The 7,852-nt window shown below is 42.6% G+C and overlaps 1 long non-coding RNA gene across 1 annotated transcript; it reads right to left on the bottom strand.

The window, feature by feature from the left end:
* Positions 1 to 5,258: 5,258 nt before the first annotated feature.
* On the bottom strand, positions 5,259 to 7,071 carry LOC138434398 (uncharacterized). The gene is made up of 2 exons (XR_011254765.1): positions 6,533 to 7,071; positions 5,259 to 6,443 (listed from the first exon to the last, which is right to left on the bottom strand). It is a non-coding gene; the product is annotated as an uncharacterized lncRNA (long non-coding RNA).
* Between the last annotated feature and the right edge of the window lie 781 nt (positions 7,072 to 7,852).

Raw genomic sequence — 7,852 nt, 5'->3', positions numbered from 1 at the left:
GGCGACCTACATGGGAAGGAAGTTCAGAAAAGAGGGGACATATTTGTGTACGTATAGCTGAGCCACGGTGCTATACAGCAGACAGTAACACAACATTGTAAAGCAACTACTGCAGTACAAATTTTAAAAGAAGAAGAAAAGAAAAAACTGAATTCTAGAAAGGTTAAGTGATTGGGCCAAGATAGGTGAGCTGAGATTTGAACTCACATAGCCTGTCCCCGAAGCTGCCTTCAGGACCAGAGATTGTTACTGGAGAAATACCAAGTAAACTAAGGGCTGTTAATTGCCTTCTCATCTTCAGAAAGCAATCTGGAATCTGCTACTTTAAATGGTTCTGTTTTTAGTTCTTCACCTTGGAGAAGGCAGTGGCACCCCACTCCAGTACTCTTGCCTGGAAAAATCCCATGGACAGAGGAGCCTGGAAGGCTGCAGTCCACGGGGTTGCTAAGAATCGCACAAGACTGAGTGACTTCACTTTCACTTTTCACTTTCATGCATTGGAGAAGGAAATGGCAACCCACTCCAGTGTTCTTGCCTGGAGAATCCCAGGGACGGGGGAGCCTGGTGGGCTGCCATCTATGGGGTTGCACAGAGTCGGACACGACTGAAGCGACTTAGCAGCAGCAACTGACTTCTTGTGGGTTATACAACCTGCAGCCTCTTCCTGTTGTCATTTTGATATGCTGTATGTATTTGAGCTTCATAAACATCTTTCCTTTTCCATCAGCTTTCCACAGTTATCTTTTGATCTCTAATACACAGAGTTTACATATTTATCATTATGTAAATAGAGCCAAGTAATGTGCTAGAATGGCATTTTCTTTTCTGCTAATTCAATGTCACTCAAGAAGAATATCCCCAGGGTTAATTTCAAGTGAATTCTTTCATACACATCACCAATTGTTTAAAATCATGACATATTTTATTTTTTGATCATGTCTTTCCCATATCATTCCCCCTCAATTTTCTCCTTGGGAGTAATATAAATTGATAATTAAAAGGCGCTTACTCCTTGGAAGGAAAGTTATGACCGACCTAGATAGCATATTAAAAAGCAGAGACATTACTTTGCCAACGAAGGTCCGTCTAGTCAAGGCTATGGTTTTTCCAGTGGTCGTGTATGGTGAGAGTTGGACTGTGAAGAAAGCTGAGTGCCGAAGAACTGATGCTTTTGAACTGTAGTGTTGGAGAAGACTCTTGAGAGTCCCTTAGACTGCAAGAAGATTCAACCAGTCCATCCTAAAGGAGACCAGTCCTGGGTGTTCTTTGGAAGGAATGATGCTGAAGCTGAAACTCCAATACTTCGGCCATCTCATGCGAAGAGTTGACTCATTGGAAAAGACCCTGATCCTGGGAGGGATTAGGGGCAGGAGGAGAAGGAGACGACAGAGGATGAGATGGCTGGATGGCATCGCCAACTCAATGGACATGAGTTTGGGTGAACTCCAGGAGTTGGTGATGGACAGCGAGGCCTGGCGTGCTGCGATTCATGGGGTCACAAAGGATTGGACATGACTGAGCGACTGAGCTGAACTGGATCTGTTTTTGAGCAATTATCATATGCTGCGCACATTACAAAGTGCTTTACACATAATGATTAATTTAATCCTCACAGCTAGCTATCCAAGGAGGAAAGTACAATAGAATCCCCATCTTATGCGCAAGGAAATTGAACCACAGAGAGGTTAAGTGGTGGAGCTGGGGTTTAATGCAGACTCTAATTGGCACCCATGTCCAAATGCTTAACTACAATACTGTTCTCAAAGGGGACATGAGCCATCTTCCCCACATCTCCACCCGCTCTGTGTATTGCTCCCCTGTTCTAATTTAGATCTGTTTCTTTACATTTGGACTATGTCTTTCTTGTCCAGCTTTTAATTTAATAAATTAAAATTTATTTTAAATTAATTAATTAATTAATTTTAATTGGAGGCTAATTACTTTACAATATTGTAGTGGTTTTTGCCACACATTGACATGAATCAGCCATGGGTGTACATGTGTTCCCCATCCTGAACCCCCTCCTATCTCCCTCCCCATAAAATTTATTTTAAATGGGCATGTTTGAAGAGCCTTTATTTTGTCTTCCACATCTGCAGAAGCGGTCCATGTGGTCCTGGAAGTGAGCCCGAACCATTTGATCAGAGAATTTTGAGTTCTGGGTACTGTATGCACAGTTTGGCAAGGGGAGATGTCACGGGCTCTGTGCAACCACGTTCCCTTGGCTCCAAAGACTCCTTGGCCCATGGAAAAGGGTGTAGCCAGCAGAGGGTCAGAGTGCTCACGAAGCATGAAAGTAAAGTGAAAGTGTTAGTCACCAGTCGTGTCTGACTGTGCGAGAAGGGAATGGCCCAGGATGAGTTTCTCATTTTTAAATCCCTTGTAGCATACTGCAGTCAGCACTGTTTAAAGGGGCACATTTCCAAATGTTCTATGTCTTACATCTAACATTTCAATAGAAAACCTGCAGCATTTCTGACCTGAAACCCCAGAGGACGGAGCTGAAGGCAATAACAGCTACTGAAAAGTGAGGGGGAAACCCTGGCAAGGTGAGAGACAGAGAGAGGAGTTCTTTGTAAGCTCTGTACCAATTTCTGGCCAACCTCTAACTCATACATTCGTAGGACAAAACTTCATCTAAGGCTAAAAGAAGCGAACCAACACTTGAACGGCTTGCCCAATGACCGTGTTTATTATTTTGAGTTAACCAAGTTAATTACCTGACAAAACAATAGCTGCAAATATCAGCACTCTGCAGGGGCTATATAACACAATCCAGAGTCTTCATAACGTAATACTCAAAGTGAACTCCAAAGCTATTTGACACACAAAGAAAAGGAAAGCGTGATTCTTTTTTCAAGAGAAAAGATGATCAAAAGAGGCTGACACTGAGATGATCAGACAATGAATTTAAAGTAACTGTTATAGCTAGTTCTTTACTGTAAAGGAAAGTAGGCTCATAATGAAAGACAGGAAACTCTTGATAGAGAAATAAAAACTCTAATAAACAAATAAAGAAAAAACCAGATGATAATTCCAAAATGGTGAAATTCAGTATCTGAAATTTAAAAGCCATTGGTTAGGCTTATGTCTCAAATGATTGTGAAGTGAGGGTACAAGCACTGATGGGTGATGGTGTGAGAGTGAAAAAAACAGGATCGTGGAACCAGGAGTGCAGAGACTATGGAGAGGCTAGTTTGGCAGAGATGGGGTGCATATCTGTTTCGTTTTTTGCACCACACTGCTTGGCACATGGAGCTTCCCAGACCAGGGAAGTCCTGCGGTAGCTTTAAAAACACTAAAAAGTTTTGTTTCTCTCTCTTGTTTAAAATATAATGCAAGTTTATAACAGAGATTTTGAAAATGTAGATAAGAAAATAAATATCAATGATAATCCCACCACTAGAGAATTCACTGTTAATATTTTGATGTTTATTCTTCTAGTCTTCTAAAATATATACAATTTTAATTTTCATTAAATATGTTCACATTGAATATACTGTTTGAAATCTGCCTTTTGATTTTTAACATCTATCCTGAACATCTCTTCACACGTTTAAATATTTTTCATTATTTTTGATGATTGCATACCAGTCATGAAATATTTGGACAGTAATTATATGTTAAGCATGAGCCTTATATTTTCTATATAGATCCCAAATATTTTTCTCAGTTGGTTTTTGCCTTTTAGCTTTATGGTGAGCCTCTCCATTCATTAGTTGGCCATGGTTCCAGAAAAACCAGTCACCGTCCTTCTGGGCAGCCATCTGAGAAATGGTATTTCCCATGCGGGCAAGATCCACATCTGTTTCAGTAATCCTTTGTCAGACAGAAAGGAACCAAGAAGAAAAGCAAAAATATCCATAAGCGCAATAGACTTGTGGTTGCCCGTGGAGGTGGGGAGAGGGAAGGATTGGGAGTTTGGGACTAGCAGACGCAAACTATTACTGTGGATGGATTAACACCAAGGTCCTCCTGTATAGCACAGGGAACTATGTTAGATATCCTGTGATGAAACATATGGAAAAGAATATGAAAAAGAAAATATATTTGCATAACTGAATCGCTTTGCTATAGAGCAGAAATTAACACAACATTGAAAGTCAACTATAAATAAATAAGAATAAATCCACCAACCAGAAATAAGTACAATGGAATAGCTGTTTAATAGCTATCCTAACAGATATTGCCACCTCCAGTATCACCAGTGTCTAGGAGAAAGCCTGGAGTGAAATAGCTACTCCATAAATGTGCACTGGGTGATTGACCAGCTTCTGATTTGTGTCCCTGCGGGGAAGCCCAGGGCACCATCAGTTGGCTGCTGGCTTCCACTCCTGCCATGCAGCTAGTCTGCTTTCGACCTAGTAATTCATGTACTTTGACTCAGTAGTTCCTTTTCTAGAATCGTAGAGAATTTTTCAGAGATGCAGGCAAAGATTTATACATAAGGATATTCATCTCAGGCTTATTTATTAGCAAAAAATTGAAAACTATTTCTGGCAACATGGAAATGATATATAGTTACATGACAGACAAATATTAACATGAGGTTTTGGAATTTTTCGGGTGATGTGAGAAAAATTTTACAATTTCATGTCATAGGAAAAAACAGAGAATGTAAAATTATGTGTAAGATTTCTCAATTCTGTTAAGACTGGTAAGAAATATATCAAAAACATATTAACAAGTTGTATGTGAAGTTTAGCTCAAAGGATTGGAAACCTTGAGTTATGGTGCCTTTTCACTTATAAAGTTTTCTGGGGATCTGAGGATCTGGCATCAGCAGCTTGGTGATGTTGGGCTGGCGACTCTGCAATCCTCCTTTCTTTATGGTCACCAAATGGCTGTCCCAGCTCCAGGCATCGTGTCCGCATCTGAGGCAGGAAGGAGGAAGGGCAATAGTCTGGTGTCTGCAGTGTCTGTCTCCTTTATCAGGAACATGAAGACCCTACCAAAGGGCCCCAGCAGATTTCTCTTTAGGTCTCTTTGACCAGAACTGGGTCCCATGGCTGCTCCCAGCTACAAAGGAGCCTGGTGAAAGGGAATATTTCACTTCCCAGTCTCTAGAGTAGAGGTGGCAATGGAGAAGAGGTGGAGGTGGAGGTGGCAATATCTGTTAGGATAGCTATTAAACAGCTATTCCATTGTACTTATTTCTGGTTGGTGGATTTATTCAAAAAAATTTTTTGAATATAGTTGACTTTCAATGTTGTGTTAATTTCTGCTCTATAGCAAAGCGATTCAGTTATGCAAATATATTTTCTTTTTCATATTCTTTTCCATATGTTTCATCACAGGATATCTAACATAGTTCCCTGTGCTATACAGGAGGACCTTGGTGTTAATCCATCCTCCGTAATAGTTTGTGTCTGCTAGTCTCAAACTCCCAATCCTGCCCTCTCCCCACCTCCACCGGCAACCACAAGTCTATTGCGCTTATGGATATTTTTGCTTTTCTTCTTGGTTCCTTTCTGTCTTGTCCAATTTTTCTACAACAACCATTTATCATTCCTATCATTGGAAGGATACAACAGATGCTACTTTAAAAATTCCCTGTGAGGTTGTGGGCTCTTGTCTCTGGAAGTGTCCGTACTGTCATCAGTCAAAATAGTGCAGAAGGAACCATTGAATTCTGTGGGAGCTGGATCAGCCCCTCTATCTTCCCCAGCGACTGTGACTGCAGGGAGTGGGTGGGTGGGGAAATATGCCATTTATTTCGGTCCTCTCAGGCTCCACGCCAGTTACTCAGCACGCATCCCCTCATTTAATTCTCACAGCAGCTTTCCTTTACAGACGAGATACAGAAACTTTAAATGACTTAATTAAGCCACACACATCAAGTAAAGCAAAACTGGATCTCAGATTATAAGCACCAAGCTTTAGTTCTGTATATTCTTGCCACATGGTAAACTCAGCCAAGCTTGTGCGGAATGAATGCAGAGTCAATGGGATCACTGGGACGTGCAATTAAAAAAAAAACAAAAAACCCTATAGTCATGACTTGATCATTATTTCTTTCAGGACACCTCAGTCAGTTCAGTTCAGTCGCTTAATTGTGTCCGACTGTTTGCGACCCCATGAATCGCAGCATGCCAGGCCTCCTTGTCCATCACCAACTCCTGGAGTTCACTCAGACTCACTTTCATTGAGTCGGTGATGCCATCCAGCCATCTCATCCTCTGTCATCCCCTTCTCCTCCTGCCCCCAATCCCTCCCAGCATCAGAGTCTTTTCCAATGAGTCAACTCTTCGCATGAGGTGGCCGAAGTACTGGAGTTTCAGCTTTAGCATCATTCCTTCCAAAGAACACCCAGGACTGATCTCCTTTAGGATGGATGGGTTAGATCTCCTTGCAGTCCAAGGGACTCTCAAGAGTCTTCTCCAACACCACAGTTCAAAAGCATCAGTTCTTCGGTGTTCAGCTTTCTTCACAGTCCAGGACACCTACATTGCCATTAATTTTAATTAGTGAGATTGAAAAAGAGCAGGCTGTATAAATTGCTTGCCAGAGACCAACGGCTGTGCTCACTCACCTGTGTCTAAGGTCCTTGACAATTAGACACCTTGTGTCCCATTGCTGGATAAACGCCTCAGATGACTCCAGATGAAAAGATGGCCAAGGGTTTGTTTCTTGTGGAATCTTTAACGTTTTTTTTATTATGAAAAAAATTCTAAATAAGTGCAAAAGTAGAGAGCATGGTACCCATGTACCCACTACACATTTCAAGAATTATCAGTGTTTTACTTTTTCTTTTATTTCCCTTTATTCCTCTTCCTCTGAAGTTTTTTTTTTTTTTTTTTTTTTTAAGCTGGAGTATTTTAAAGCAAACCCAAAGGCTCCTTTCACCACCAACATGTCTATAATTGGAATGAAAAGGCTCTTGTGTGGCCCCGTGTTTCTCTTTCTTTAGAACTGCTAGGACAGGAAGCTGCGCTAGAAAAAGTCAGCCTGGGGGTGCAAGGGCTTCTGGGAGGCCCTGGAGAGGAGGGGCACATTCCTTGCAGGCTGTGCAATTTGTTTTGCTCTCAAGCCAGGGCCCTTCTCGGCTGAAACGCCTCCCGCCTCAGAATCGAAACTTTTCTCAAATGCTCAAAATAAACTATCTGGCTTCCTCTAGCTAGAGACATCTGGGGAGTGTGGCTTCTGAAACTATTTTTGGCGTGCAAATATCACCCAAGTTGCTTGAAGTGCTTTGGAAGTTTTAAGGTATTGAAAGCATCTGATGAGCGGTGGCTGAGGCCCAGTGGGGAGAGGTTAATTATTACACAGGCCAGGCATTTTTCCCAGCAGGGTTCTTGCGTCTCATGCGCTTCCTGTTTACAGCTCTCAGTGCTTCAGGCCAAGGATCAGTGCCTGGGGTTGGTGTGTGAAAGGTGGCATCATGGGTGTGGGGGTGGGGGCTGCTGGGGTGATCAGGGGGGAACCCACTGGCTGGTGGGCCTTCCTTCAGCCTGTGTCCGGCCTGGCTCCCTGGAAGCCCAGCAGGCCTGGAGGTCAGTGGAGGGTTCCTGGAGATCAGTGGAGGGTTCCTGGAGAGCGTTGGGACTGTGTGTCGGCTGGTAGGCTTTGCCAGATGAGCTTTCCTGGTGGCTCAGTTGCTAAAGAATCTGCCTGCAATGCTGGAGACTGGGGTTCGACCCCTGGGTTTGGAAGATCCCCTAGAGAAGGGAATGGCAATCCACTCCAATATTCTTGCCTGAAGAATTGCATGGACAGAGGAGCCAGGCGAGCTGCAGTCCATCAGGTCGCAAAGAGTTGGACACGACTAAGCGACTTAACACACACAGATAAGAGACAAAAGTTCCCAAATTTGTAAGGCCCAAAGGTGTTACCAAACCAAGCTTGAGTCCCC

Source organism: Ovis canadensis, chromosome 2 (assembly GCF_042477335.2).
Source record: "Ovis canadensis isolate MfBH-ARS-UI-01 breed Bighorn chromosome 2, ARS-UI_OviCan_v2, whole genome shotgun sequence".
Lineage (NCBI taxonomy): Eukaryota > Metazoa > Chordata > Mammalia > Artiodactyla > Bovidae > Ovis > Ovis canadensis.
The sequence above is the reverse complement of the archived record's forward strand: the minus strand, read 5'-3'. Positions and strand labels throughout refer to the sequence as shown.